We start from the raw sequence: 24,701 nt of genomic DNA, 5'->3' as shown, positions 1-24,701 counted from the left end.
GTAACAACAAACAACACTAACACCCTAACAACAAAAACCACTAAACCCCAACAAGAAACAACCCTAAACCCCTAACAACAAACAACACTAACCACCTAACAACAAACAATCCTAACCAAACAACAAAAAACCCTAACCCACTAACAACAAACAACACTAACACCCTAACAACAAACAACCCTAACCCCCTAACAACAAACAACACTAACACCCTAACAACAAACAACCCTAACCCCCTAACAACAAACAACACTAACCCCCTCACAACAAACAACCCTAAACCCCTAACATCAAAGAACACTAACACCCTAACAACAAACAACCCTAACCCCCTAACAACAAACACTAACCCCCAAACAACAAACAACCCTAACCCCTAAAAACAAAAACACTAACCCACTAACAAGAAACAAACCTAACCCACTAACAAGAAACAACCCTAACACCGTAACAACAAACACTAACCCCCTAACAACAAACAACACTGAACCCCTAACAAGAAAATACCCTAACCCCGTAACAACAAACAACACTAAACCGTAACAACAAACAAACTTAACCCCCAAACAACAAACAACCCTAAACCCCTAACATCAAAGAACACTAACACCCTAACAACAAACAACCCTAACCCCCTAACAACAAACCCTAACCCCCAAACAACAAACAACCCAAACCCCTAAAAACCAAAAACACTAACCCACTAACAACAAACAACCCTAAACCACTAAGAGCAAACAACCCTAACACCCTAAGAACAAACAACCCTAACCCCCTAACAACAAACAACCCTAACCAAACAACAAAAAGCCCTAACTGACTAACAACAAACAACACTAACCCCCTAACAAGAAACAACAGTAACCCAATAACAAGAAACAACACTAACCCCCTAACAACAAACAACACTAACCCCCTAACAACAAACAATCCTAACCAAACAACAAAAAACCCTAACCCACTAACAACAAACAACACTAACACCCTAACAAGAAACAACCCTAAAACCCTAACATCAAAGAACACTAACACCCTAACAACAAACAACCCTAACCCCCTAACTACAAACACTAACCCCCAAACAACAAACAACCCTAACCCCTAAAAACCAAAACCACTAACCCACTAACAACAAACAACCCTAACCCACTAACAACAAACAACCCTAACACCCTAACAACAAACAACACTAACCCCCTAACAACAAACAACCCGTAACCCCTAACATCAAACAACACTAACCCCCTAACGACACAAAACACTAACACCCTAACAACAAACAACACTAACACTCTAACAACAAAAACAACTAAACCCCAACAAGAAACAACCCGAAACCCCTAACAACAAACACTAACCCCCTAACAACAAACAACACTGAACCCCTAACAAGAAACTACCCTAACCCCGTAACAACAAACAACACTAACCCATAACAACAAACAACCCTAACCCCCAAACAACAAACAACCCTAACCCCCAAACAACAAACAACCCTAACCCCTTAACAACAAACAATCCTAACCCCCCGAACAACCAAACAACACTAACCCCCTAACCACAATAAACACTAACACCCTAACAACAAAAACCAATAAACCCCAACAAGAAACAACCCTAAACCCCTAACAACAAACAACACTAACCCCCTAACAAAAAACAACCCTAACCAAACAACAAAAAACCCTAACCCACTAACAACAAACAACACTAACACCCTAACAACAAACAACCCTAACTCCCTAACAACAACACTAACACCCTAACAACAAACAACCCTAAACCCCTAACAACAAACACTAATCCCCTAACAAAAAACAACACTAAACCCCGAACAAGAAACTACCGTAACCCCTTAACAACAAACAGCACTAACCCCGTAACAAGAAACAACCCCAACCCCCTAACAACGAACAACACTAACCCCTTAACAACAAACAACCCTAAACCCCTAACATCAAAGAACACTAACACCCTAACAACAAACAACCCTAACCCCCTAACAACAAACACTAACCCCCAAACAACAAACAACCCTAACCCCTAAAAACCAAAAAAACTAACCCACTAACAACAAACAACCCTAACCCACTAACAACAAACAACCCTAACACCCTAACAACAAACAACACTAACCCCCTAACAACAAACAACACTTACCCCCTAACATCAAACAACACTAACCCCCTAACAACACAAAACACTAACACCCTAACAACAAACAACACTAACACCCTAACAACAGAAACCACTAAACCCCAACAAGAAACAACCCTAAACCCCTAACAAAAAACACTAACCCCCTAACAACAAACAACACTGAACCCCTAACAAGAAAATACCCTAACCCCGTAACAACAAACAACACTACACCGTAACAACAAACAACCCTAACCCCCAAACAACAAACAACCCTAAACCCCAAACAACAAACAACCCTAACCCCTTAAGAACAAACAATGCTAACCCCCCGAACAACCAACAACACTAACCCCCTAACCACAATGAACACTAACACCCTAACAACAAAAACCACTAAACCCCAACAGGAAACAACCCTAAACCCCTAACAACGAACAACACTAACCCCCTAACAAGAAACAACCCTAACCAAACAACAAAAAACCCTAACCCACCAACAACAAACAACACTAACACCCTGACAACAAACAACCCTAACCCCCTAACAACAAACAACACTAACCCCCTAACAACAAACAACCCTAAACCCCTAACATCAAACAACACTAACCCCCTCACAACACAAAACACTAACACCCTAACAAGAAACAACACTAACACCCTAACAACAAAAACCCCTAAACCCCAACAAGAAACAACCCTAAACCCCTAACAACAAACACTAACCCCCTAACAAAAAACAACACTAAACCCCGAACAAGAAACTACCCTAACCCCGTAACAACAAACAACACTAACACCCTAACAACAAAAACCACTAAACCCCAACAACAAACAACCCTAAACCCCTAACAACAAACAACACTAACCACCTAACAACAAACAATCCTAACCAAACAACAAAAAACCCTAACCCACTAACAACAAACAACACTAACACCCTAACAACAAACAACCCTAACCCCCTAACAACAAACAACACTAACACCCTAACAACAAACAACCCTAACCCCCTAACAACAAACAACACTAACCCCCTAACAACAAACAACCCTAAACCCCTAACATCAAAGAACACTAACACCCTAACAACAAACAACCCTAACCCCCTAACAACAAACACTAACCCCCAAACAACAAACAACCCTAACCCCTAAAAACAAAAACACTAACCCACTAACAAGAAACAAACCTAACCCACTAACAAGAAACAACCCTAACACCGTAACAACAAACACTAACCCCCTAACAACAAACAACACTGAACCCCTAACAAGAAAATACCCTAACCCCGTAACAACAAACAACACTAAACCGTAACAACAAACAAACTTAACCCCCAAACAACAAACAACCCTAAACCCCAAACAACAAACAACCCTAACCCCTTAACAACAAACAATCCTAACCCCCCGAACAACCAACAACACTAACCCCCTAACCACAATAAACACTAACACCCTAACAACAAAAACCACTAAACCCCAATAAGAAACAGCCCTAAACCCCTAACAACAAACAACACTAACGCCCTAACAAAAAACAACCCTAACCAAACAACAAAAAACCCTAACCCACCAACAACAAACAACACTAACACCTTAACAACAAAGAACCCTAACTCCCTAACAACAAACAACACTAACACCCTAACAACAAACAACCCTAACCCCCTAACAACAAACAACACTAACCCCCTAACAACAAACAACCCTAAACCCCTAACATCAAACAACACTAACCCCCTAACAACACAAAACACTAACACCCTAACAAGAAACAACACTAACACCCTAACAACAAAAACCCCTAAACCCCAACAAGAAACAACCCTAAACCCCTAACAACAAACACTAACCCCCTAACAAAAAACAACACTAAACCCCGAACAAGAAACTACCCTAACCCCGTAACAACAAACAACACTAACCCCGTAACAAGAAACAACCCTAACCCCCTAACAACGAACAACACTAACCCCCTAACAACAAACAACACTAAACCCCTAACATCAAAGAACACTAACACCCTAACAACAAACAACCCTAACCCCTAACAACAAACACTAACCCCAAACAACAAACAACCCTAACCCCTAAAAACCAAAAACACTAACCCACTAACAACAAACAACCCTAAACCACTAACAACAAACAACCCTAACACCCTAACAACAAACAACACTAACCCCCTAACAACAAACAACCCTAAACCCCTAACATCAAACAACACTAACCCCCTAACAACACAAAACACTAACACCGTAACAACAAACAACACTAACACCCTAACAACAAAAACCACTAAACCCCAACAAGAAACAACCCTAAACCCCTAACAACAAACAACACTAACCACCTAACAACAAACAATCCTAACCAAACAACAAAAAACCCTAACCCACTAACAACAAACAACACTAACACCCTAACAACAAACAACCCTAACCCCCTAACAACAAACAACACTAACACCCTAACAACAAACAACCCTAACCCCCTAACAACAAACAACACTAACCCCCTAACAACAAACAACCCTAAACACCTAACATCAAAGAACACTAACACCCTAACAACAAACAACCCTAACCCCCTAACAACAAACACTAACCCCCAAACAACAAACAACCCTAACCCCTAAAAACAAAAACACGAACCCACTAACAACAAACAAACGTAACCCACTAACAAGAAACAACCCTAACACCCTAACAACAAACACTAACCCCCTAACAACAAACAACACTGAACCCCTAACAAGAAAATACCCTAACCCCGTAACAACAAACAACACTAAACCGTAACAACAAACAAACCTAACCCCCAAACAACAAACAACCCTAAACCCCAAACAACAAACAACCCTAACCCCTTAACAGCAAACAATCCTAACCCCGCGAACAACCAACAACACTAACCCCCTAACCACAATAAACACTAACACCCTAACAACAAAAACCACTAAACCCCAACAAGAAACAACCCTAAACCCCTAACAACAAAGAACACTAAACCCTAACAAAAAACAACCCTAACCAAACAACAAAAAACCCTAACCCACCAACAACAAACAACACTAACACCCTAACAACAAACAACCCTAACTCCCTAACAACAAACAACACTAACACCCTAACAACAAACAACCCTAACTCCCTAACAACAAACAACACTAACCCCCTAACAACACAAAACACTAACACCGTAACAACAAACAACACTAACACCCTAACAACAAAAACCCCTAAACCCCAACAAGAAACAACCCATAACCCCTAACAACAAACACTAACCCCCTATCAAAAAACAACACTAAACCCCGAACAAGAAACTACCCTAACCCCGTAACAACAAACAACACTAACCCCGTAACAAGAAACAACCCTAACCCCCTACAACGAACAACACTAACCCCCTAACAACAAACAACCCTAAACCCCTAACATCAAAGAAGACTAACACCCTAACAACAAACAACCCTAACCCCCTAACAACAAACACTAACCCCCAAACAACAAACAACCCTAACCCCCTAACAACAAACAATCCTAACCCCCGAACAACCAACAACACTAACTCCCTAACCACAATAAACACTAACACCTAACAACAAAAACCACTAAACCCCAACAAGAAACAACCCTAAACCCCTAACAACAAACAACACTAACCCCCTAACAACAAACAATCCTAAAAAAACAACAAAAAACCCTAACCCCCTAACAACAAACAACACTAACACCCTAACAACAAACAACCCTAACCCCCTAACAACAAACAACACTAACCCCCTAACAACAAACAACCCTAAACCCCTAACATCAAAGAACACTAACACCCTAACAACAAACACTAACCCCCAAACAACAAACAACCCTAACCCCTAAAAACAAAAACACTAACCCACTAACAACAAACAACCCTAACCCACTAACAAGAAACAACCCTAACACCCTAACAACAAACACTAACCCCCTAACAACAAACAACCCTAACCCCTAAAAACCAAAAACACTAACCCACTAATAACAAACAACCCTAACCCACTAACAACAAACAACCCTAACACCCTAACAACAAACAACACTAACCCCCTAACAACAAACAACCCGTAACCCCTAACATCAAACAACACTAACCCCCTAATGACACAAAACACTAACACCCTAACAACAAACAGCACTAACACTCTAACAACAAAAACAACTAAACCCCAACAAGAAACAACCTGAAACCCCTAACAACAAACACTAACCCCCTAACAACAAACAACACTGAACCCCTAACAAGAAACTACCCTAACCCCGTAACAACAAACAACACTAACCCATAACAACAAACAACCCTAACCCCCAAACAACAAACAACCCTAACCCCCAAACAACAAACAACCCTAACCCCTTAACAACAAACAATCCTAACCCCCCGAACAACCAAACAACACTAACCCCCTAACCACAATAAACACTAACACCCTAACAACAAAAACCACTAAACCCCAACAAGAAACAACCCTAAACCCCTAACAACAAACAACACTAACCCCCTAACAAAAAACAACCCTAACCAAACAACAAAAAACCCTAACCCACTAACAACAAACAACACTAACACCCTAACAACAAACAACCCTAAACCCCTAACAACAAACACTAATCCCCTAACAAAAAACAACACTAAACCCCGAACAAGAAACTACCGTAACCCCTTAACAACAAACAACACTAACCCCGTAACAAGAAACAACCCCAACCCCCTAACATGGAACAACACTAACCCCTTAACAACAAACAACCCTAAACCCCTAACATCAAAGAACACTAACACCCTAACAACAAACAACCCTAACCCCCTAACAACAAACACTAACCCCCAAACAACAAACAACCCTAACCCCTAAAAACCAAAAAAACTAAACCACCAACAACAAACAACACTAACACCTTAACAACAAACAACCCTAACTCCCTAACAACAAACAACACTAACACCCTGACAACAAACAACCCTAACCCCCTAACAACAAACAACACTAACCCCCTAACAACAAACAACCCTAAACCCCTAACATCAAACAACACTAACCCCCTCACAACACAAAACACTAACACCCTAACAAGAAACAACACTAACACCCTAACAACAAAAACCCCTAAACCCCAACAAGAAACAACCTTAAACCCCTAACAACAAACACTAACCCCCTAACAAAAAACAACACTAAACCCCGAACAAGAAACTACCCTAACCCCGTAACAACAAACAACACTAACCCCATAACAAGAAACAACCCTAACCCCCTAACAACGAACAACACTAACCCCCTAACAACAAACAACACTAAACCCCTAACATCAAAGAACACTAACACCCTAACAACAAACAACCCTAACCCCCTAACAACAAACACTAACCCCCAAACAACAAACAACCCTAACCCCTAAAAACCAAAAACACTAACCCACTAACAACAAACAACCCTAAACCACTAACAACAAACAACCCTAACACCCTAACAACAAACAACACTAACCCCCTAACAACAAACAACCCTAAACCCCTAACATCAAACAACACTAACCCCCTAACAACACAAGACACTAACACCGTAACAACAAACAACACTAACACCCTAACAACAAAAACCACTAAACCCCAACAAGAAACAACCCTAAACCCCTAACAACAAACAACACAAACCACCTAACAACAAACAATCCTAACCAAACAACAAAAAACCCTAACCCACTAACAACAAACAACACTAACACCCTAACAACAAGCAACCCTAACCGCCTAACAACAAACAACACTAACACCCTAACAACAAACAACCCTAACCCCCTAACAACAAACAACACTAACCCCCTAACAACAAACAACCCTAAACCCCTAACATCAAAGAACACTAACACCCTAACAACAAACAACCCTAACCCCCTAACAACAAACAGTAACCCCCAAACAACAAACAACCCTAACCCCTAAAAACAAAAACACTAACCCACTAACAACAAACAACCCTAACCCACTAACAAGAAACAACCCTAACACCCTAACAACAAACACTAACCCCCTAACAACAAACAACACTGAACCCCTAACAAGAAAATACCCTAACCCCGTAACAACAAACAACACTAAACCGTAACAACAAACAAACCTAACCCCCAAACAACAAACAACCCTAAACCCCAAACAACAAACAACCCTAACCCCTTAACAACAAACAATCCTAACCCCCCGAACAACCAACAACACTAACCCCCTAACCACAATAAACACTAACACCCTAACAACAAAAACCACTAAACCCCAACAAGAAACAACCCTAAACCCCTAACAACAAACAACACTAACCCCCTAACAAAAAACAACCCTAACCAAACAACAAAAAACCCTAACCCACCAACAACAAACAACACTAACACCCTAACAACAAACAACCCTAACTCCCTAACAACAAACAACACAAACACCCTAACAACAAACAACCCTAACCCCCTAACAACAAACAACACTAACCCCCTAACAACAAACAACCCTAAACCCCTAACATCAAACAACACTAACCCCCTAACAACACAAAACACTAACACCCTAACAACAAACAACACTAATACCCTAACAACAAAAACCCCTAAACCCCAACAAGAAACAACCCAAAACCCCTAACAACAAACACTAACCCCCTATCAAAAAACAACACTAAACCCCTAACAAGAAACTACCCTAACCCCGTAACAACAAACAACACTAACCCCGTAACAAGAAACAACCCTAACACCCTAACAACGAACAACACTAACCCCCTAACAACAGAAACCACTAAACCCCAACAAAAACAGCCCTAAACCCCTAACAACAAACAACACTAACCCCCTAACAAAAAACAACCCTAACCAAACAACAAAAAACCCTAACCCACCAACAACAAACAACACTAACACCCTAACAACAAACAACCCTAACCCCCTAACAACAAACACTAACCCCCAAAGAACAAACAACCCTAACCCCTCAAAACCAAAAACACTAACCCACTAACAACAAACAACCCTAAACCACTAACAACAAACAACCCTAACACCCTAACAACAAACAACACTAACCCCCTAACAACAAACAACCCTAAACCCCTAACATCAAACAACACTAACCCCCTAACAACACAAAACACTAACACCGTCACAACAAACAACACTAACACCCTAACAACAAAAACCTCTAAACCCCAACAAGAAACAACCCGAAACCCCTAACAACAAACACTAACCCCCTAACAACAAACAACACTAAACCCCTAACAAGAAACTACCCTAACCGCGTAACAACAAGCAACACTAACCCCGTAACAACAAACAGCCCTAACCCCGAAACAACTAACAACCCTAACCAACTAACAACAAACAATCCTAACCCCCGAACAACCAACAACACTAACCCCCTAACCACAATAAAGACTAACACCCTAACAAAATAAAACCACTAAACCCCAACAACAAACAACACTAACCCCTAACAACAAACAATCCTAACCAAACAACAAAAAACCCTAACCCACTATCAACAAACAACACTAACACCCTAACAACAAACAACCCTAACTCCCTAACAACAAACAACACTATCCCCCTAACAACAAACAACCCTAAACCCCTAGCATCAAAGAACACTAACACCCTAACAACAAACAACCCTAACCCCCTAACAACAAACACTAACCCCCAAACAAAAAACAACCCTAACCCCCTAACCACAATAAAGACTAACACCCTAACAAAATAAAACCACTAAACCCCAACAACAAACAACACTAACCCCTAACAACAAACAATCCTAACCAAACAACAAAAAACCCTAACCCACTATCAACAAACAACACTTACACCCTAACAACAAACAACCCTAACCCCCTAACAACAAACAACACTAACACCCTAACAACAAACAACCCTAACTCCCTAACAACAAACAACACTTTCCCCCTAACAACAAACAACCCTAAACCCCTAGCATCAAAGAACACTAACACCCTAACAACAAACAACCCTAACCCCCTAACAACAAACACTAACCCCCAAACAACAAACAACCCTAACCCCTAAAAACCAAAAACACTAACCCACTAAAAACAAACAACCCTAAACCTCTAACAACAAACAACCCTAACACCCTAACAACAAACAACACTCACCCCCTAACAACAAACAACCCTAAACCCCTAACATCAAACAACACTAACCCCCTAACATCACAAAACACTAACACCCTAACAACAAACTACACTAACACCCTAACAACAAAAACCACTAAACCCCAACAAGAAACAACCCTAAACCCCTAAGAACAAACAGCACTAACCCCCTAACAACAAACAACCCTAACCACACAACAAAGAACCCTAACCCACTAACAACAAACAACACTAACATCCTAACAACAAACAACCCTAACCCCCTAACAACAATCATTAACCCCCAAACAACAAACAACCCTAACCCCCTAACAACAAACAATCCTAACCCCCGAACAACCAACAACACTAACCCCCTAACCACAATAAGACTAACACCCTAAAAACAAAAACCACTAAACCCCAACAAGAAACAACCTTAAACCCCTAACAAGAAACAACACTAACCCCCTAACAACAAACAACACTAACACCCTAACAACAACCAACCCTAACCCCTAAGAACAAACAACACTAACGCCGTAAGAACAAACAACACTAACCCCCAGAAACGAACAATACTAACCCCCTAACAACACAAAACCTAACCCCTTATCAACAAACAACCCTACCCCACTAACAAAAAACAACCCTAACACCCTAACAACAAACAACACTAACCGCCTAACAACAAACAACCCTAAACCCCTAACATCAAAGAACACTAACACCCTAACAACAAACAACCCTAGCCCCCTAACAACAAACACTAACCCCCAAACAACAAACAACCCTAACCCCTAAAAACCAAAAACACTAACCCACTAACAACAAACAACCCTAACCCACTAACAACAAACAACCCTAACCCCCTAACAACAAACAACCCTCAACGCCTAACATCAAACAACACTATCCCCCTAACAACACAAAACACTAACACCCTAACAACAAACAACACTAACACCCTAACAACAAAAACCACTAAACCCCAACAAGAAACAACCCTAAACCCCTAACAACAAACACTAACCCCCTAACAACAAACAACACTAAACCCCTAACAAGAAACTACCGTAACCCCGTAACAACAAACAACACTAACCCCGGAACAACAAACAACCCTAACCCCCATAAAACAAACAACCCTAACCCCCTAACAACAAACAATCCTAACCCCCGAACAACCAACAACACTAACCCCCTAACCACAATAAACACTAACACCCTAACAACAAAAACCACTAAACCCCAACAAGAAACAACCCTAAACCCGTAACAACAAACAACACTAACCCCCTAACAACAAACAACCCTAACCAAACAACAAACAACTCTAACCCACTAACAAAAAACAACACTAACACCCTAACAACAAACAACACTAACACCCTAACAACAAACAACAGTAACACCCTAACCAGAAACAACCCTAACCCCCTAACAACAAACAACACTAACCCGCTAACAACAAACAACCCTAAACCCCTAACATCAAAGAACACTATCACACTAACAACAAACAGCCCTAACCCCCTAACAACAAACACTAACCCCCAAACAACAAACAACCCTAACCCCTGAAAACCAAAAACACTAACCCACTAACAACAAACAACCCTAACCCACTAAAAACAAACAACACTAACCCCCAACAACATAAAACAATAACACCCTAACAACAAACAACACTAACACCCTAACAACAAAAACCACTAAACACTAACAAGAAACAACACTAAACCCCTAACAACAAACACTAACCCCCTAACAAAAAACAACACTAAACCCCTAACAAGAAACTACCCTAACCCCCTAACAACAAACAACACTAACCCCCTAACAACAAACAACCCTAAACCCCTAACATCAAAGAACACTAACACCCTAACAACAAACAACCCTAACCCCCTAACAACAAACCCTAACCCCCAAACAACAAACAACCCAAACCCCTAAAAACCAAAAACACTAACCCACTAACAACAAACAACCCTAAACCACTAAGAGCAAACAACCCTAACACCCTAAGAACAAACAACCCTAACCCCCTAACAACAAACAACCCTAACCAAACAACAAAAAGCCCTAACTGACTAACAACAAACAACACTAACCCCCTAACAAGAAACAACAGTAACCCAATAACAAGAAACAACACTAACCCCCTAACAACAAACAACACTAACCCCCTAACAACAAACAATCCTAACCAAACAACAAAAAACCCTAACCCACTAACAACAAACAACACTAACACCCTAACAAGAAACAACCCTAAAACCCTAACATCAAAGAAGACTAACACCCTAACAACAAACAACCCTAACCCCCTAACTACAAACACTAACCCCCAAACAACAAACAACACTAACCCCTAAAAACCAAAACCACTAACCCACTAACAACAAACAACCCTACCCCACTAACAACAAACAACCCTAACACCCTAACAACAAACAACACTAACCCCCTAACAACAAACAACCCGTAACCCCTAACATCAAAGAACACTAACACCCTAACGACACAAAACACTAACACCCTAACAACAAACAACACTAACACTCTAACAACAAAAACAACTAAACCCCAACAAGAAACAACCCGAAACCCCTAACAACAAACACTAACCCCCTAACAACAAACAACACTGAACCCCTAACAAGAAACTACCCTAACCCCGTAACAACAAACAACACTAACCCATAACAACAAACAACCCTAACCCCCAAACAACAAACAACCCTAACCCCCAAACAACAAACAACCCTAACCCCTTAACAACAAACAATCCTAAACCCCCCGAACAACCAAACAACACTAACCCCCTAACCACAATAAACACTAACACCCTAACAACAAAAACCACTAAACCCCAACAAGAAACAACCCTAAACCCCTAACAACAAACAACACTAACCCCCTAACAAAAAACAACCCTAACCAAACAAAAAAAACCCTAACCCACTAACAACAAACAACACTAACACCCTAACAACAAACAACCCTAACTCCCTAACAACAAACAACACTAACACCCTAACAACAAACAACCCTAAACCCCTAACAACAAACACTAATCCCCTAACAAAAAACAACACTAAACCCCGAACAAGAAACTACCGTAACCCCTTAACAACAAACAACACTAACCCCGTAACAAGAAACAACCCCAACCCCCTAACAACCAACAACACTAACCCCTTAACAACAAACAACCCTAAACCCCTAACATCAAAGAACACTAACACCCTAACAACAAACAACCCTAACCCCCTAACAACAAACACTAACCCCCAAACAACAAACAACCCTAACCCCTAAAAACCAAAAAAACTAACCCACTAACAACAAACAACCCTAACCCACTAACAACAAACAACCCTAACACCCTAACAACAAACAACACTAACCCCCTAACAACAAACAACCCGTAACCCCTAACATCAAACAACACTAACCCCCTAACGACACAAAACACTAACACCCTAACAACAAACAACACTAACACCCTAACAACAGAAACCACTAAACCCCAACAAGAAACAACCCTAAACCCCTAACAAAAAACACTAACCCCCTAACAACAAACAACACTGAACCCCTAACAAGAAAATACCCTAACCCCGTAACAACAAACAACAATACACCGTAACAACAAACAACCCTAACCCCCAAACAACAAACAATCCTAAACCCCAAACAACAAACAACCCTAACCCCTTAAGAACAAACAATGCTAACCCCCCGAATAACCAACCACACTAACCCCCTAACCACAATGAACACTAACACCCTAACAACAAAAACCACTAAACCCCAACAAGAAACAACCCTAAACCCCTAACAACGAACAACACTAACCCCCTAACAAAAAACAACCCTAAACCCCTAACATCAAACAACACTAACCCCCTCACAACACAAAACACTAACACCCTAACAAGAAACAACACTAACACCCTAACAACAAAAACCCCTAAACCCCAAAAAGAAACAACCCTAAACCCCTAACAACAAACACTAACCCCCTAACAAAAAACAACACTAAACCCCGAACAAGAAACTACCCTAACCCCGTAACAACAAACAACACTAACCCCGTAACAAGAAACAACCCTAACCCCCTAACAACGAACAACACTAACCCCCTAACAACAAACAACACTAAACCCCTAACATCAAAGAACACTAACACCCTAACAACAAACAACCCTAACCCCCTAACAACAAACACTAACCCCCAAACAACAAACAACCCTAACCCCTAAAAACCAAAAACACTGACCCACTAACAACAAACAACCCTAAACCACTAACAACAAACAACCCTAACACCCTAACAACAAACAACACTAACCCCCTAACAACAAACAACCCTAAACCCCTAACATCAAACAACACTAACCCCCTAACAACACAAAACACTAACACCGTCACAACAAACAACACTAACACCCTAACAACAAAAACCACTAAACCCCAACAAGAAACAACCCTAAACCCCTAACAACAAACAACGCTAACCACCTAACAACAAACAATCCTAACCAAACAACAAAAAACCCTAACCCACTAACAACAAACAAGACTAACACCCTAACAACAAAAAACCCTAACCCCCTAACAACAAACAACACTAACACCCTAACAACAAACAACCCTAACCCCCTAACAACAAACAACACTAACCCCCTAACAACAAACAACCCTAAACCCCTAACATCAAAGAACACTAACACCCTAACAACAAACAACCCTAACCCCCTAACAACAAACACTAACCCCCAAACAACAAACAACCCTAACCCCTAAAAACAAAAACACTAACCCACTAACAACAAACAACCCTAACCCACTAACAAGAAACAACCCTAACACCCTAACAACAAACACTAACCCCCTAACAACAAACAACACTGAACCCCTAACAAGAAAATACCCTAACCCTGTAACAACAAACAACACTAAACCGTAACAACAAACTAACCTAACCCCCAAACAACAAACAACCCTAAACCCCAAACAACAAACAATCCTAACCCCCCGAACAACCAACAACACTAACCCCCTAACCACAATAAACACTAACACCCTAACAACAAAAACCACTAAACCCCAACAAGAAACAACCCTAAACCCCTAACAACAAACAACACTAACCCCCTAACAAAAAACAACCCTAACCAAACAACAAAAAACCCTAACCCACCAACAACAAACAACACTAACACCCTAACAACAAACAACCCTAACTCCCTAACAACAAACAACACAAACACCCTAACAACAAACAACCCTAACCCCCTAACAACAAACAACACTAACCCCCTAACAACAAACAACCCTAAACCCCTAACATCAAACAACAATAACCCCATAACAACACAAAACACTAACACCCTAACAACAAACAACACTAATACCCTAACAACAAAAACCCCTAAACCCCAACAAGAAACAACCCAAAACCCCTAACAACAAACACTAACCCCCTATCAAAAAACAACACTAAACCCCGAACAAGAAACTACCCTAACCCCGTAACAACAAACAACACTAACCCCGTAACAAGAAACAACCCTAACCCCCTAACAACGAACAACACTAACCCCCTAACAACAAACAACCCTAAACCCCTAACATCAAAGAACACTAACACCCTAACAACAAACAACCCTAACCCCCTAACAACAAACACTAACCCCCAAACAACAAACAACCCTAACCCCTAAAAACCAAAAACACTAACCCACTAAAAACAAACAACCCTAAACCTCTAACAACAAACAACCCTAACACCCTAACAACAAACAACACTAACACCCTAACAACAACCAACCCTAACCCCTAAGAACAAACAACACTAACGCCGTAAGAACAAACAACACTAACCCCCAGAAACGAACAATACTAACCCCCTAACAACACAAAACCTAACCCCTTATCAACAAACAACCCTAACCCACTAACAAAAAACAACCCTAACACCCTAACAACAAACAACACTAACCGCCTAACAACAAACAACCCTAACCCCCTAACATCAAAGAACACTAACACCCTAACAACAAACAACCCTAGCCCCCTAACAACAAACACTAACCCCCAAACAACAAACAACCCTAACCCCTAAAAACCAAAAACACTAACCCACTAACAACAAACAACCCTAACCCACTAACAACAAACAACCCTAACCCCCTAACAACAAACAACCCTAAACGCCTAACATCAAACAACACTATCCCCCTAACAACACAAAACACTAACACCCTAACAACAAAGAACACTAACACCCTAACAACAAAAACCACTAAACCCCAACAAGAAACAACCCTAAACCCCTAACAACAAACACTAACCCCCTAACAACAAACAACACTAAACCCCTAACAAGAAACTACCGTAACCCCGTAACAACAAACAACACTAACCCCGGAACAACAAACAACCCTAACCCCCAAAAAACAAACAACCCTAACCCCCTAACAACAAACAATCCTAACCCCCGAACAACCAACAACACTAACCCCCTAACCACAATAAACACTAACACCCTAACAACAAAAACCACTAAACCCCAACAAGAAACAACCCTAAACCCCTAACAACAAACAACCCTAACCCCCTAACAACAAACACTAACCCCCAAACAACAAACAACCCTAACCCCTAAAAACCAAAAACACTAACCCACTAAAAACAAACAACCCTAAACCTCTAACAACAAACAACCCTAACACCCTAACAACAAACAACACTAACCACCTAACAACAAACAACCCTAAACCCCTAACATCAAACAACACTAACCCCCTAACAACACAAAACACTAACACCCTAACAACAAACAACACTAACACCCTAACAACAAACAACCCTAACCCCTAACAACAAACAACACTAACCCCCTAACAACAAACAACCCTAAACACCTAACATCAAAGAACACTAACACCCTAACAACAAACAACCCTAACGCCCTAACAACAAACACTAACCCCCAAACAACAAACAAACCTAACCCCTAAAAACCAAAAAGTCTATCCCCCTAACAACAAACAACCCTAACCCACTAACAACAAACAACCCTAACACCCTAACAACAAACAACACTTACCCCCTAACAACAAACTACCGTAAACCCCTAACATCAAACAACACTAACCCCCTAACAACACAAAACACTAACACCCTAACAACAAACAACCCTAACCCCCTAACAACAAACAACACTAACCCCCTAACAACAAACAACCCTAAACCCCTAACATCAAACAACACTAACCCCCTAACAACACAAAACCCTAACACCCTAACAACAAACAACACTAACACCCTAACAACAAACAACACTAACTCCCTAACAACAAACAACCCTAAACCCCTAACAACAAACAACACTAACCCTCTAACAACAAACAACCCTAAACCCCTAACATCAAAGAACACTAACACCCTAACAAAAAACAACCCTAACCCCCTAACGACACACACTCACCTCCAAACAAACAACCCTAACCCCTAAAAACCAAAAACATTAACCCACTAACAACAAACAACCCTAATCCACTAACAACGAACAACCCTAACACCCTAACAACAAACAACCCTAAACCCCTAACATCAAACAACACTAACCGCCTAACAACAGAAACCACTAAACCCCAACAAGAAACAACCCTAAACCCCTAACAACAAACACTAACCCCCTAACAACAAACAACACTGAACCCCTAACAAGAAAATACCCTAAACCCGTAACAACAAACAACACTAAACCGTAACAACAAACAACCCTAACCCCCAAACAACAAACAACCATAAACCCCAAACAACAAACAACCCTAACCCCTTAACAACAAACAATCCTAACCCCACGAACAACCAACAACACTAACCCCCTAACCACAATAAACACTAACACCCTAACAACAAAAACCACTAAACCCCAACAAGAAACAACCCTAAACCCCTAACAACAAACAACACTAACCCCCTAACCAAAAACAACCCTAACCCCCTAACAACAAACAACACTAACACCCTAACAACAAACAACCCTAACCCCCTAACAACAAACAACACTAACACCCTAACAACAAACAACCCTAACCCCCTAACAACAAACAACACTAACCCCCTAACAACAAACAACCCTAAACCCCTAACATCAAAGAACACTAACACCCTAACAACAAACAACCCTAACCCCCTAACAACAAACAGTAACCCCCAAACAACAAACAACCCTAACCCCTAAAAACAAAAACACTAACCCACTAACAACAAACAAACCTAACCCACTAACAAGAAACAACCCTAACACCCTAACAACAAACACTAACCCCGTAACAACAAACAACACTGAACCCCTAACAAGAAAATACCCTAACCCCGTAACAACAAACAACACTAAACCGTAACAACAAACAAACCTAACCCCCAAACAACAAACAACCCTAAACCCCAAACAACAAACAACCCTAACCCCTTAACAGCAAACAATCCTAACCCCGCGAACAACCAACAACACTAACCCCCTAACCACAATAAACACTAACACCCTAACAACAAAAACCACTAAACCCCAACAAGAAACAACCCTAAACCCCTAACAACAAACAACACTAAACCCTAACAAAAAACAACCCTAACCAAACAACAAAAAACCCTAACCCACCAACAACAAACAACACTAACACCCTAACAACAAACAACCCTAACTCCCTAACAACAAACAACACTATCACCCTAACAACAAACAACCCTAACCCCCTAACAACAAACAACACTAACCCCCTAACAACACAAAACACTAACACCGTAACAACAAACACTAACACCCTAACAACAAAAACCCCTAAACCCCAACAAGAAACAACCCATAACCCCTAACAACAAACACTAACCCCCATCAAAAAACAACACTAAACCCCGAACAAGAAACTACCCCAACCCCGTAACAACAAACAACACTAACCCCGTAACAAGAAACAACCCTAACCCCCTAACAACGAACAACACTAACCCCCTAACAACAAACAACCCTAAACCCCTAACATCAAAGAAGACTAACACCCTAACAACAAACAACCCTAACCCCCTAACAACAAACACTAACCCCCAAACAAGAAACAACACTAACCCCTAAAAACCAAAAACACTAACCCACTAACAACAAACAACCCTAAACCTCTAACAACAAACAACCCTAACACCCTAACAACAAACAACACTAAGCCCCTAACAACAAACAACCCTAAACCCCTAACATCAAACAACACTAACCCCCTAACAACACAAAACACTAACACCCTAACAACAAACAACACTAACACCCTAACAACAAAAACCACTAAACCCCAAGAAGAAACAACCCGAAACCCCTAACAACAAACACTAACCCCCTAACAACAAACAACACTAAACCCCTAACAAGAAACTACCCTAACCCCGTAACAACAAACAACACTAACCCCGTAACAACAAACAGCCCTAACCCCCAAACAACAAACAACCCTAACCCCCTAACAACAAACAATCCTAACCCCCGAACAACCAACAACACTAACTCCCTAACCACAATAAACACTAACACCTAACAACAAAAACCACTAAACCCCAACAAGAAACAACCCTAAACCCCTAACAACAAACAACACTAACCCCCTAACAACAAACAATCCTAAAAAAACAACAAAAAACCCTAACCCCCTAACAACAAACAACACTAACACCCTAACAACAAACAACCCTAACCCCCTAACAACAAACAACACTAACCCCCTAACAACAAACAACCCTAAACACCTAACATCAAAGAACACTAACACCCTAACAACAAACAACCCTAAACCCCTAACATCAAACAACACTAACCCCCTCACAACACAAAACACTAACACCCTAACAAGAAAGAACACTAACACCCTAACAACAAAAACCCCTAAACCCCAACAAGAAACAACCCTAAACCCCTAACAACAAACACTAACGCCCTAACAAAAAATAACACTAAACCCCGAACAAGAAACTACCCTAACCCCGTAACAACAAACAACACTAACCCCGTAACAAGAAACAACCCTAACCCCCTAACAACGAACAACACTAACCGCCTAACAACAAACACTAAACCCCTAACATCAAAGAACACTAACACCCTAACAACAAACAACCCTAACCCCCTAACAACAAACACTAACCCCCAAACAACAAACAACCCTAACCCCTAAAAACCAAAAACACTAACCCACTAACACAAAAAACCCTAAACCACTAACAACAAACAACCCTAACACCCTAACAACAAACAACACTAACCCCCTAACAACAAACAACCCTAAACCCCTAAAATCAAACAACACTAACCCCCTAACAACACAAAACACTAACACCGTAACAACAAACAACACTAACACCCTAACAACAAAAACCACTAAACCCCAACAAGAAACAACCCTAAACCCCTAACAACAAACAACACTAACCACCTAACAACAAACAATCCTAACCAAACAACAAAAAACCCTAACCCACTAACAACAAACAACACTAACACCCTAACAACAAACAACCCTAACCCCCTAACAACAAACAAAACTAACCCCCTAACAACAAACAACACTAACCCCCTAACAACAAACAACACTAACCCCCTAACAACAAACAACCCTAAACCCCTAACATCAAAGAACACTAACACCCTAACAACAAACAACCCTAACCCCCTAACAACAAACACTAACCCCCAAACAACAAACAACTCTAACCCCTAAAAACAAAAACACTAACCCACTAACAACAAACAACCCTAACCCACTAACAAGAAACAACCCTAACACCCTAACAACAAACACTAACCCCCTAACAACAAACAACCCTAACCCCTAAAAACCAAAAACACTAACCCACTAACAACAAACAACCCTAACCCACTAACAACAAACAACCCTAACACCCTAACAACAAACAACACTAACCCCCTAACAACAAACAACCCGTAACCCCTAACATCAAACAACACTAACCCCCTAACGACACAAAACACTAACACCCTAACAACAAACAACACTAACACTCTAACAACAAAAACAACTAAACCCCAACAAGAAACAACCTGAAACCCCTAACAACAAACACTAACCCCCTAACAACAAACAACACTGAACCCCTAACAAGAAACTACCCTAACCCCGTAACAACAAACAACACTAACCCATAACAACAAACAACCCTAACCCCCAAACAACAAACAACCCTAACCCCCAAACAACAAACAACCCTAACCCCTTAACAACAAACAATCCTAACCCCCCGAACAACCAAACAACACTAACCCCCTAACCACAATAAACACTAACACCCTAACAACAAAAACCACTAAACCCCAACAAGAAACAACCCTAAACCCCTAACAACAAACAACACTAACCCCCTAACAAAAAACAACCCTAACCAAACAACAAAAAACCCTAACCCACTAACAACAAACAACACTAACACCCTAACAACAAACAACCCTAACTCCCTAACAACAACACTAACACCCTAACAACAAACAACCCTAAACCCCTAACAACAAACACTAATCCCCTAACAAAAAACAACACTAAACCCCGAACAAGAAACTACCGTAACCCCTTAACAACAAACAACACTAACCCCGTAACAAGAAACAACCCCAACCCCCTAACAACGAACAACACTAACCCCTTAACAACAAACAACCCTAAACCCCTAACATCAAAGAACACTAACACCCTAACAACAAACAACCCTAACCCCCTAACAACAAACACTAACCCCCAAACAACAAACAACCCTAACCCCTAAAAACCAAAAAAACTAACCCACTAACAACAAACAACCCTAACCCACTAACAACAAACAACCCTAACACCCTAACAACAAACAACACTAACCCCCTAACAACAAACAACACTTACCCCCTAACATCAAACAACACTAACCCCCTAACAACACAAAACACTAACAACCTAACAACAAACAACACTAACACCCTAACAACAGAAACCACTAAACCCCAACAAGAAACAACCCTAAACCCCTAACAAAAAACACTAACCCCCTAACAACAAACAACACTGAACCCCTAACAAGAAAATACCCTAACCCCGTAACAACAAACAACACTACACCGTAACAACAAACAACCCTAACCCCCAAACAACAAACAACCCTAAACCCCAAACAACAAACAACCCTAACCCCTTAAGAACAAACAATGCTAACCCCCCGAACAACCAACAACACTAACCCCCTAACCACAATGAACACTAACACCCTAACAACAAAAACCACTAAACCCCAACAAGAAACAACCCTAAACCCCTAACAACGAACAACACTAACCCCCTAACAAGAAACAACCCTAACCAAACAACAAAAAACCCTAACCCACCAACAACAAACAACACTAACACCTTAACAACAAACAACCCTAACTCCCTAACAACAAACAACACTAACACCATAACAACAAACAACCCTAACCCCCTAACAACAAACAACACTAACACCCTGACAACAAACAACCCTAACCCCCTAACAACAAACAACACTAACCCCCTAACAACAAACAACCCTAAACCCCTAACATCAAACAACACTAACCCCCTCACAACACAAAACACTAACACCCTAACAAGAAACAACACTAACACCCTAACAACAAAAACCCCTAAACCCCAACAAGAAACAACCCTAAACCCCTAACAACAAACACTAACCCCCTAACAAAAAACAACACTAAACCCCGAACAAGAAACTACCCTAACCCCGTAACAACAAACAACACTAACACCCTAACAACAAAAACCACTAAACCCCAACAAGAAACAACCCTAAACCCCTAACAACAAACAACACTAACCACCTAACAACAAACAATCCTAACCAAACAACAAAAAACCCTAACCCACTAACAACAAACAACACTAACACCCTAACAACAAACAACCCTAACCCCCTAACAACAAACAACACTAACACCCTAACAACAAACAACCCTAACCCCCTAACAACAAACAACACTAACCCCCTAACAACAAACAACCCTAAACCCCTAACATCAAAGAACACTAACACCCTAACAACAAACAACCCTAACCCCCTAACAACAAACACTAACCCCCAAACAACAAACAACCCTAACCCCTAAAAACAAAAACACTAACCCACTAACAAGAAACAAACCTAACCCACTAACAAGAAACAACCCTAACACCGTAACAACAAACACTAACCCCCTAACAACAAACAACACTGAACCCCTAACAAGAAAATACCCTAACCCCGTAACAACAAACAACACTAAACCGTAACAACAAACAAACTTAACCCCCAAACAACAAACAACCCTAAACCCCAAACAACAAACAACCCTAACCCCTTAACAACAAACAATCCTAACCCCCCGAACAACCAACAACACTAACCCCCTAACCACAATAAACACTAACACCCTAACAACAAAAACCACTAAACCCCAATAAGAAACAGCCCTAAACCCCTAACAACAAACAACACTAACGCCCTAACAAAAAACAACCCTAACCAAACAACAAAAAACCCTAACCCACCAACAACAAACAACACTAACACCTTAACAACAAAGAACCCTAACTCCCTAACAACAAACAACACTAACACCCTAACAACAAACAACCCTAACCCCCTAACAACAAACAACACTAACCCCCTAACAACAAACAACCCTAAACCCCTAACATCAAACAACACTAACCCCCTAACAACACAAAACACTAACACCCTAACAAGAAACAACACTAACACCCTAACAACAAAAACCCCTAAACCCCAACAAGAAACAACCCTAAACCCCTAACAACAAACACTAACCCCCTAACAAAAAACAACACTAAACCCCGAACAAGAAACTACCCTAACCCCGTAACAACAAACAACACTAACCCCGTAACAAGAAACAACCCTAACCCCCTAACAACGAACAACACTAACCCCCTAACAACAAACAACAGTAAACCCCTAACATCAAAGAACACTAACACCCTAACAAGAAACAACCCTAACCCCTAACAACAAACACTAACCCCAAACAACAAACAACCCTAACCCCTAAAAACCAAAAACACTAACCCACTAACAACAAACAACCCTAAACCACTAACAACAAACAACCCTAACACCCTAACAACAAACAACACTAACCCCCTAACAACAAACAACCCTAAACCCCTAACATCAAACAACACTAACCCCCTAACAACACAAAACACTAACACCGTAACAACAAACAACCCTAACACCCTAACAACAAACACTAACCCCCTAACAACAAACAACACTGAACCCCTAACAAGAAAATA

The sequence above is a fragment of the Elephas maximus genome, chromosome 19 (assembly GCF_024166365.1).
Source record: "Elephas maximus indicus isolate mEleMax1 chromosome 19, mEleMax1 primary haplotype, whole genome shotgun sequence".
Taxonomy (NCBI): Eukaryota; Metazoa; Chordata; class Mammalia; order Proboscidea; family Elephantidae; genus Elephas; species Elephas maximus.
Note: the sequence above shows the minus strand (reverse complement) of the source record.